Consider the following 11135-nt stretch of genomic DNA (forward strand, 5'->3'; position numbering starts at 1 on the left):
AATTGTTTGTTCTTGAACACCAATTATTTTTAATAATAATGATTTAAAATCATGAAAATAATATTTTTATTTTTAAAATCATGAAATGAAAATAAAAATAAAAATGAACCAGCATAGTGTTCAAATATGCGTTTCGCCCCAGTGCAATGGTTGGGCTCATCAGAAGATGACCATTACACCTTGCACCTGGTGCGTTGGGGGAGATGAAATGCTCGTTTCAGGTAGTACCTTAAAAGTTTTTCAACCGATTCATATTCTGAACCTCCCCATACCTGTGCAGCATAAAAGATGATTGATTCCGCTACAGTTTCAAAGACCCGATATTTACTACTGTGCCTCATGAATTTGTTGTTGAAGCAATTTTTCCAATTAGCGTTTATATCAGTTTTCGCATTAGATAATTTATCTTTTAAATGCTTATCCATTTTCATATTTTGTGTGAATAGTACACCAAGATATTTGTATTCTTTTACAACCTCAACAGCATACCCTTCGTTAAACCATTTCTGGTTTGCGCTAGTTCTGCCTCCTCCCTTTCGATTAACCATAACTTAGGACTTATCCGGATTAACCAAAAGATTCCACAACTTACAGAATTCTTGGAGCTTATTTAACATTAACTGTAGAGTTCCAGGTGAGTTTGTCATCATCACTACATCATCTGCAAAAAGGAGGACTTTTGCAGTCCCGCAAATTCTATGGCACCAGGTAGACAATAGACCAAGTCGTTTATAAAAAGTGCAAATAGATCGGGGCTAAGGGGACAGCCTTGTATGACTCCTGTTTTGGTTGCAAACCACTCTGATCTATTAGCACCATTCCAAAGTGACGATTTCGTATCTCGATAGATATTTTGAATGAGTTGACCAAATTTTAAGGACATTCCAAGCCCGTACAGCTTGTACATCAGGCCATCCCGGTCGAACGTTTCGAACGCTGCTCTAAAATCTACGAAGATGACATAAAGCTTTTTACTTCTTGCAAGGTATGAGTCAGCAATACTTTTGAACACGAAAATGTGATCAATAGTAGAGTAGCCCGATCTGAAGCCCCCTGAAATTGCGAGCTAAGGTCCAAAATTCTGAAGAGTTTATAGCGAGAGTGAGTTTAAGCGCCTCAGATTCGAAAAACTGTTTCTTTTTTTCTTTAAATAGGTTTTTAAATCTCTGATTAGCTTTTAAATACGATTCCTTAGCAAACCTGGTACTGCCTTTACGGAATAGTTTTAACCAGGCATAGGACACATCTCTTGCTTTTTTAAAGCTTTCGTCAAACCAGCGCTCCTTGAATGCTATGCGTTCTGCTGCATGGATTTGCTTGCTTAATTATTTCCTCTAGATCGTTGAAATTCGCAACTTCATGATTTTGTAGGGTCTCATCTAAATTCGCTTTATAGGAGTGTTCTTTGCTATTATGCCAAACTATCTTTGTGAGGAGTTCCATGTTTGTGGTTGTGACATTAGCTACCTCCGAATGGTTGAAGGAAATCACAATCGGCATGTGGTCTGAAAATAGCTCGCTCAATACCTCGAAATCGACAACATGATTATTCCACTCGCATCCTATAAAACAATAGTCAATGACGGAAGAACCTTGCCCTCCAACAAACGTGAATTCTCTATTTTGATCACCTCGGCTAGTTCGTTTTAGCAGTTTTAAATCAAAAGAGTTACAGAGTTCGATTAGCTTATAACCATTGGCGTTTCTAACATTATCCTTTGAGTTTCTCTAGATTCTAGCTAGATTGTTAACAGCACCTTCGTCATCACCCACTCTTGCATTGATATTGCCTATAAGTAGTACATTTGAACTATCACCTCCACATGTCATGAATTCTTGTAGGTTCCCGAAATCGATATCCCAATTGTTGCAGTTCAAGTAGTTTGGTAGAAAACGTACAATTTTCTTATCAATTTTCATAGTTATGTATAACAAGGAATGGTAAGATTCGATTTTGCAGTCATAAATGTAAAGATCTCTCTTAAATCCAAAGATATGTCCTCAACTTGCTCTTCCTCTTGTGTGAGTTCTGGTTGCTGGTATTGTCCTAAGTTCGTAGTTGTTAAATTTATTTTCGTACATATCAATATTTAACTCGGTGATAAATGTTTCGTATAGGAAAATAATATCAAATATACATATAAAATCATTAAAATTAGTAAAAATAGATTTATTGCTTAATCCTGAGACATTTTAGGATAAAATTTTAAATTCTTTTTTATATAAACAACTTATATTCTTAACAACAGTTTGGGGGCAGACCGCATTCCAATTAAATGATTTGTTGAGGCGGTGGGGTAACGTAACGTAACGTGTTCATATTAGTCACCACTGAATTTTGGATACAACCAGGAACGCTATTTGCCGTACTGTCATCAATCAGCTGCTGCAATAATGACAATCCACATTCGCAGTCGCATTGTAAATTCAAATTGCTGTCAAAATAAAACTATTTTTCATTTACGAACAAAATTAAACAACAAATTGCTGTTTTTAGGGATTTGTTTTTAATATGTATATCGGATTTCAACTCTTGCAATCGCCTCCTTCTTGCTCTAGATGCAGCTGGGTAGTCTAGAAGTATGGAAATTCAAGTGTCTTTTAGCTTAGAGATCCTGTTAAAATACGCCCATCATCCTCCCTTTTTGATAGCTTCATAAATAAGTTGGTTCTTTGGTTGTTGTTTGAACGAAGTGCACGCACTGATGATATTGTGCCTATATCTGATGATTGCAGCAGAACCATACAAAGGCTTCTAGCTTGCCCTGTAGCATTTTCTCCTTCTACCGTCGGCATTTGAATCATAATATTTTGTTCATTAGCTTTAATCTCCAAGAATTCAACTTGCCGTTCCAAAGCATTACATCGGTTTTCAACTGTCTTCAACTGCACCTTAAGTTCTTGGTTGTTTTCTTGCAGCAAATGAAGCCTAGCACTTACCTCTATATCTGCTTTCTTAGGTAGATCCTTCAGTTTTTCATCCAATATGGAGACATAGCTCTTTGAATGATATGTTCAAGATCTAAAACAGACATATTTCCTACAGCTACTCCCTAGTTCGAAGATGATGCATTTTTGTGGCGATCCTCCGGAGACAGATCAATTAGTTTTCATTTACTTTGTTGTTCCATATAGTTGTCATTGTCTTTTACCGGTGTTCTTTGCATATTAATGGCAGATTGTTTAAGACTCATCTAGTGTTCTTTTTTTTTGTGATGTTTGAAATTTTAGATAGCTATTTTAACACGTTTGCGATGGTTTCTTTTTAATTATTTATTATATTAATTTAGAAAAAAAAAAACTTTTAAATTAAGGAGCTCAAAATAAACACAACTTTCACTTGTATAGCTAAGGTAAATAAAAATATAAAAACTTTAAACCAGTATGACCACAAAAAATCAAATTGAAAACAATAGAGGAAATATAATATCTAGTGTCACGACCGGTACCTGAAACACTCTCAATTTCGATTCAAATTCGTTATAGTTGAATACATAAGAGTGTTGAAAAAAGAGAATTTTTTAAAACAAAACAATATGTTTCGAATGTTAAGAGTAGGTTTTTTGTCATATGTTATTTTTTATAGAAAACCCTTATAATCAAGAGAGTACAAGTACACCTCAATTAAGAAAAAGTAAGTCAAATTGCAGTGATGCAGGTGTAACAATAATTATCGAATTATTTTATAGTCTGTGTTTTATTTTAAATGGTGCCAACTTCCCTCAAGAAATCTGGAAGATAAAGCAGACAAAGCGCTGATTTACAGGTAAGTTTTTTTATATAACATTTCTCTTAACAAAGTAATGTCAATTTTCTTAGCAACAGACGCTGTATAATAGTTTTTGTTGGAATCATAAGACTATATTTCTAAACAATTTGTGTGGATTGTGGACATAAAGGTCCAGTACTCAATTACTGCTGTATCATGATCGGTGACAGCTGCTTTCATCTCAGCGGCGATAGCTGCCGCACTTGTTGGCACAATATATTAGTGTCTCCTAAATGACGGGAATCCGAAATTATTGGTAAAAGATAAGTTATAAAAAAATCGAATCCAAATAATCTCTTTTCAGTGTGTCTGTACTATTTTAAAATTAGTGTAGCTAATTTTTAAATGAAGTTGTAAATTTTCAAAATTTGACGTTATTTAGTACAATTTTTGTTTTTAAAATGTAATGCCATTATTTATAGATTATAGTTTTTGAAATGTATCTTAGTTTTTGAGTAAATAAAAAATATTGAATGCATTTTTTCCAAAGAAAAACAAAATCTGTTTGTTTTTTCCAGATTTGATCTGCTCAGGTCAATTATTATTTATTAAAAAGATTTTATCTTGATTCAATTGATGGATATGTTCAACACAACAAAATTGAAAACTAAAATATTTGTAAACCTTACTCTTCTTATGTTTTGGTTCATCACGTTGGTATGTATTCCTTTGCGACTTTATTTGGTCAACAGCATTAGTTAGACGCTCCATTTGTTAGCTCTTGTTGCGCGGCAAGAGGAGGTGTCGAAGTGGATAAAGTGGAAGGGTAGGATAAGGATGAGGTAGGAAAAAGAGATAGGAAGATTTGGAAAAGTTTAGGTGGGATTGTTGAGCTCCGGGGAACGCGGCCTCCTTGTGTTGTACGGCATCAGCTCGTCGGACGGGAGGAGATCTTGCCCCCGAAACTCACACTCGCCTGCAAGCTGAAACATAAATCGGGCCAAGGAATAAGGAAAGGTGCGGAAACATGAACGGACCAACAAAACGAACAATAGGCACATTAGGCCACTGCGGATGTTGTGCAGTGAGGCCATTACCCGCCCTACCTTTAGGTATCCGCAGCCAGTTTTGATACCCCCAAAATTGTTGGTCGACGTTCGGTTTCAGGTCATCGTTGTTTCACGTACACTCTGCTACCCCTGGCACCCCTGAAAAGAAACTCAAGCTCTCATTGTTTTGTTAGGGCGAAACATAAAAAACTTTTTTTTCTATTGCCGGCGTTTCTGTCAGAAGTTTAGTTCTCATTTAAATGACAGAGTAATCATAGTAATTAAGATTCGTAACAAATTTATATCAAAAAAACATGTATTAACAAAATAACTTAACAAAAAAAAGCCCTCATTCCCTACCCCTAAAGAGCTCTCAGGAGGTTTCTTTTACGACCCTATACAACAAAAAACTAACGGGACCGGACACGAAACTTACACCAACCGTTTCTTTTCGCACCTCACAATCAATCATTAAGAAAAAAAGGTTATGGAAATAAACAAAAAACAATTTCTACGCCGATGAATTAATGAACGAATTAATTTGTTAAATTAAAAAAAAAAAACAAACTTAAATATAGGACAATCACAAACACAAAAAGATACACAGGGTATGTATGGTGATATATACATATAATATGTGGATGTTCGTATCGGTTGTAGGTAGCTATTTCCGGTCAAATTTTCTTTATTCCTAACTCCTTTTTATTTTTATTTAAGTTTTAAATTGATTTTTTTCCTTCAATTTTGTTTATTTTTAAATTTCCTGTTGCGAGGCAAGAGGAGGTGTGGAGTTCGGTGAAGTGGAAGGGTAAGATGAGGATGAGGTAGGAAAAAGAGATAGGAAGATTTGGAATAGGTTAGGTGGGATTGTTGAGCTCCGGGGAACGTGGCCTGCTTGTGGTGCACGGCGTCAGCTCGTACGATGGGGGGGGGAACTTGCCCCCCCAAAACTCAACATCGCCTGCAGACAAAAACATAAATCAGGCCAAGGAATGAGGAAAAGGAAGGAAACATAAACAGACGGACTATTGGCACATCATGGCACTGCGGTTGTTGTGCAGTGAGGCCATTACCCACCCTACCTTTAGGTATCCGCGGCCAGTGTTGGATACCCCCAACATTGTTCATCGACGTTCGGTTTCAGGTTATCGTTGTATCACGCTCACTCCGCTACCCTGGCACCCCTGAAAAGAAAAACTCAAGCTCTCATTGTTTCGCTTGGGCGAAACATAACAAAACGTTTTTTACTATTGCCGGCGTTTCTGTCGGAAGTTTAGTTTTTATTTAAATGACAGAGTAATCATACCAATTCATATCCGTTACGAAATTATAACAAAAAAAAGATTTATAAACATAATTGTTAATTTATTTTGTTTATAAATCTTTTTTTAATCAAAAAGAAAAGGAACAAAAATGAAAATGGTAACAAAAAAAGCCAGGTTGGAAGTCCTACATCTATATTTCCACTTTGCGTAGAAGTACCCTTTTCGGTATTTTTTTTGTTAGTCTTGAAGGCAATCGACGGAGCCCTAGATCCCTACCCCTAAAGAGCTCTGTGGAGGTATCTATTAGGACACTACAAAAAATCGCGGGACCGAACACGAATCTTACACCAACCTTTTTTTTCGCACCTCAAAATTAAATATAAAGAAAAATATTATCATAGAAATAAGCAAAAAAAACAACTTCCGATTATGCAAAATTAATCAATTAATTAACTTATTAATTTAAAAATTTCAAAAAAAATCTTAAATTTTTCAAGGCGGTAAGTAAGGTAAGGTACCAGAACGGATAAGATTAAGGTATTATGGGTGACCGTTTTCTTTTCCACTTTAAGTAGTTCTTCCTTTTCCTTATAAAATTTACCTTCTTGTAATCTTTAATTTATTGGCCTTTTTCAAATTTTAAATTTTCTTCAATTTTGTTGTTCCTTTTTTTTATTTTTTGGGCGGCGGCCCCGCTCTCCGCGAATTAATTCGGGCCGCCGAGAATTAAACTGGCATGCAAAAAAAAAAGAAACAATAAATAACTTCCTAGATTTAAAACATTTTAAGACACTCACCACCATTTCCTGTTTAATTTATTTGATCGTTTTTCGGCTTTTTAGATTTTGCCCAGTACTCGATCTTCACTTTACATTTTTTTTATTTAATTTTTGCAGTCACATTTTTTTTCCATAAAGAATTAAATTAAAATATTTTCCTTTTTATATCAAACATTTAACATTAAAAAAAATTAATTTTACCCGAAATCCTATTTTCTTAACGCTTTCTTAATACAACTATTTTTTCCAATTTGAATTCAAATTCATTACACACCTCCACCCTACTATGTGGTAACCGGCCAAATGAAGGTGAGCTGAAATTACCATCAAACCAATACAGACAAAAAAAAGGTATTCGGATGATGTATTGTACCTCTAACAGGAACACATCATCCGATTCACCTATACACACAGTGTATATCTCTACCAACATTATCACACTCAAATAGTGGGAGATCACTTCCATTGGAATAGGGGTATCAGTGTCCCAAGAACCAAGACAAAGTAATAACAAAACGTATGAATACAAATCACCTTACCACCGCAATTACATGCATTAACCGTCAGTACTGAAAACTAAACACGGACATAAAACAAAGTTTCATTCTCATGCAACTAAACAATTCAACCAACTTAAACGACAATACACCAAACCCAGATCTCCTCCGGAACGCACTCATTGCTTTCCCATGGAATTTCTCTCCACTGAGTTATGGAGAGTTTCCATGGAGACCAACAATGAAGCAAGTGACAGCTGCATCACCTACAAAACATACAAATTTATTTGGTTATTATTTAACTAATTTTTTTTTTTATTATTTTAGGATTGAGGATGCGGTTCCTGAAAAGGCGTCCACAACAAAATTTGCTGTTTATTGAGATATACTCTCAATAAATAGCAAAAACCAAAGATTCTGGATGCCTGGGAAATGGAAAGGAATTCGGATGAGGACAAGGAACGGGAGGTACAAGGGATGCTGAGATGGGTGAGTTTTTGAAAATCACAATTAGTTTTATCGGATCTTAAAACCTAATAATAATTTTTGTTTTTTCTAGGTATGGGAGGCAGTTCACCAGGCGTCCGCAACAAAATTTGCTACTTATTGGGATACATTCCCAATAAGGAGTAAAAATGCACAGAGTGTAGTCAGTCGTCTGGTATATAAAACATGCAGATGCCCATCTTAAGGAGGATGGAAAACTAACAGGTATGTAGTTGCACATTTAGCATTCCCTCTTTAATTTGACTAAAAAGTCAAAAAAATAGTAAAAAAATTTTAAATATCACAGATTATGAAAAATATAATTAACTAAACTTCAATTAAACTAGATTAAAGTAAATATCACAGATTATAAAAAATATAATTAGCTAAACTATCAGTCTTTAAAATGTATCCAATTTATAAAATCACAGATGCTTAAGAGTTTTTATCACAGTTACGTACCAAAGTATCTAATTTAAATTTTAATCAAAACATATAACAAAATTTCAATTAATAACATTAAGTAACCTAAGTAAAACTGATTTTTAGCATGCAACTAATAAAATTTCCAGTAAGTCAAATAAAATAAAAATCGTTTATTAATATAAACTGTTCAGGTATAGGGTGTTAATAAAAAACGTCAGGTACTATGTGAAAAATATAACAAATACACAGACCGACACAATTCATCGTACGACACTTAAAAACTAGTTTTTATCATGTAAAGTCGGTCTGCAAAAGTAATGACTTTAATTTAGGAAACAACATGTAGAAAAAAAATGTTTAGATATTAAAATACAAAAATAATTGTTTTATTTTTTTAAACAATTGCAAAAACAAAAATAATGTGATTTAACAAAACGACAAAATTCATCGTACGAATTATTTTGCACTGCTGCATTTGAAATAAAACGAGGATTTAATATTTTGTAGGGCCTCCATTCGACCGTAAGACAGCTTCTAGTCGACGCGGCATAGAAAAGACAAGCTTGCGGGTGTACTCAACAGGTATACGATCCCATTCTATTTGAAGAGCTTGCTTTAAAGCATGTTTTGACGTTATCGAATGTTTTTTCAATTGCTTTTCCAGATAATCCCACAAATGCTCAATCGGGTTCAAGTCTGGGCTCTGTGGTGGAGAATATAATTGTCTGGGAGCATAATACAACATCCAATCCTTTACTTTTCGTGCGGTGTGTTTAGGATCATTATCCTGTTGAAAAATCCAGCTGGGACCCAGTTTCAAAACTTCGACTGAAGGTTGCAAGTTTTCTTTAAGTATGTCCAGATACATGTGCTGGTCCATGTTTCCATCGATAAACACCAGTTTTCCTACTCCTGACCAAGCCATACTGCCCCACACCATAACGTGTCCTCCACCGTGTTTCACAGTTTTTCGGAGATGTTGAGCCTCTATTGCGGTGCCATTTTTTCGCCAAACTTTTGAAGGACCGTCGTGACCAAAAATATTAAATTTGCTCTCATCAGTGAACAACACTTTTTTCCAGAACTCTAAATCTTCGTCTTGGCGTAAAGTGGCAAAGTTTATACGTTTTTCTTTGTTTGGTTCACTTATTAAAAGCTTTTTTCTTGGAATTCTAGCAAAATAACAGTATCTGTTCAGAGTTCTTCCAATTGTTCGCGCGCAGACGCTTGTGCTACATCTCTCCGAGACTACTTCTTGAATGGTGGGACAGTTAGTTTTTGGGTTTTTCCGGATAGTATTAATGATCAGCCTGTCTTCCCTCTCGTTAAGTTTGCGTGGGCGACCTGTCCTTCGCGAGTATTTGACACTTTTGGTTTTTTTGTACGTTTCGATGATGTGTTGTATTGTAGATTTGGGTTTTTCAACGATGCGTCCAATTTCTGCCAATGATTTACCTTCTTTGGTATGCAAATTTACAACCACTTGGCGAAAATTTTCAGTTGTTTCTTTTCTTTGTCTAGAAGCTGACATTATCCCTTTTCAAGTATGGATTGTAACTCGACAAGTACTGACTAACGAATGATGTAATTTTCGCACTGATTGTAACATAAAAAAGCATATAAACTAACGGGAATAATTATCGTACGATGATTTTTGTCTCTTTGACTGGACCACATTTTACTCTTTTTATTTATAACTTGAGTAGTAAAATATGGAGAGAGAAAAAATATAACGTTAATTTTATGTCATTGAAAAAGTCTTATGAAGACACTATAACAAATTCATTTTTTTTAAATGCAGAGATGCTATAAGAACTTAGCATATCGTACGATAAATTTTGTCAGTCAGTGTATAAATAAAACAAATAAACAAAACAGTAGTATGGAGACTCAGAGACCAATTCTTCGAAAAAGGATTTCTGTTAAGATAGACATATTTTTATTGGATTTTTAAATCAGTTTAGCATAAGTTTGACATAGACTTATTGTTTTAAGTCTTTTGCATGAAATATGCTCACTTTCTTTCCGTTTAGGTTTTCGAGTTCATACATATGACTCCCTATTTGTTTAACAATTCGACACTTAACATATTTTGAAGACAGCTTGGCGGAAAAAAATTTTGAAGAATCGCTCAAAATAAAATTCTTCTATATACTTCCTGTCCGGGCACATATCGGGTGTTCTTAGTTCGCCGACTTCTTATTTGCTTTTAAAAATTTTCACGGATTTGATTTCGAATGCATTGCAATCGGCTTTGTCGGAGAAGAATCAACAACTCGTTGTCGTCCATTGCGTTCAACTTTTTCGCCAGTTCATAACTACTACCGTGCATCATCATATTAGTACCAAATAAGGCATAATATGGGGATACACCTGTAGCACTATGAACTGTACTCCTTAACGCACACGCAATATCGCTAAGGTGCGTATCCCATTTTTTTTTTTATCGTTTTTAAGGTATGATCGGATAGCAGCTAACAACGAGCGGTTAACCCTTTCGGACGCATTCGATTGCGGTGAATAAAAAGCTGCTTTAAAATGTCTTTTTCCATATTTGGTATATATATATAGGACGTTACGATAGGGGGACGGGTTTCTTGATTTGACGCTTTACATTGCTTACACACACTACAGTTAGAAACATATACGCGAACATGCAAAGTCATATTAGGCCAGTAAAAATATTGTCGAATCCTATCTAACGTTTTGGCTATTCCCCCATGGGCAGCCTTAGGGGGATCATGTGCCCTACTTATAATTTCTTCTGTCAGACCTGACGGAACCCAAAGAAGCCAAGAATGCTCTAGCATCTCTTCTTCACCTAACTTCTTGAAAGCTTTCTTATAAACGTATTTACCTTCAATTTTTAAGTCGGGAAGTTCGGCGGGGGCGATTATATATTTCTTCTATAAGATCTAGATATT

At 35.1% G+C, this 11135-nt stretch overlaps 2 long non-coding RNA genes across 2 annotated transcripts; both read left to right on the plus strand.

Moving 5' to 3' along the window:
* Positions 1-2164: 2164 nt before the first annotated feature.
* Positions 2165-3901, plus strand: LOC129947803 (uncharacterized). The gene is made up of 3 exons (XR_008781766.1): positions 2165-3634; positions 3690-3766; positions 3820-3901. It is a non-coding gene; the product is annotated as an uncharacterized LOC129947803 (long non-coding RNA).
* A 3398-nt stretch (positions 3902-7299) lies between these two features.
* LOC129948309 (uncharacterized) lies at positions 7300-10640 on the plus strand. Its single transcript, XR_008781856.1, has 3 exons — positions 7300-7788; positions 7859-8010; positions 10245-10640. It is a non-coding gene; the product is annotated as an uncharacterized LOC129948309 (long non-coding RNA).
* The last annotated feature ends 495 nt before the right edge of the window (positions 10641-11135 follow it).

Source organism: Eupeodes corollae, chromosome 2, assembly GCF_945859685.1.
Source record: "Eupeodes corollae chromosome 2, idEupCoro1.1, whole genome shotgun sequence".
In the NCBI taxonomy this organism is placed as follows: domain Eukaryota; kingdom Metazoa; phylum Arthropoda; class Insecta; order Diptera; family Syrphidae; genus Eupeodes; species Eupeodes corollae.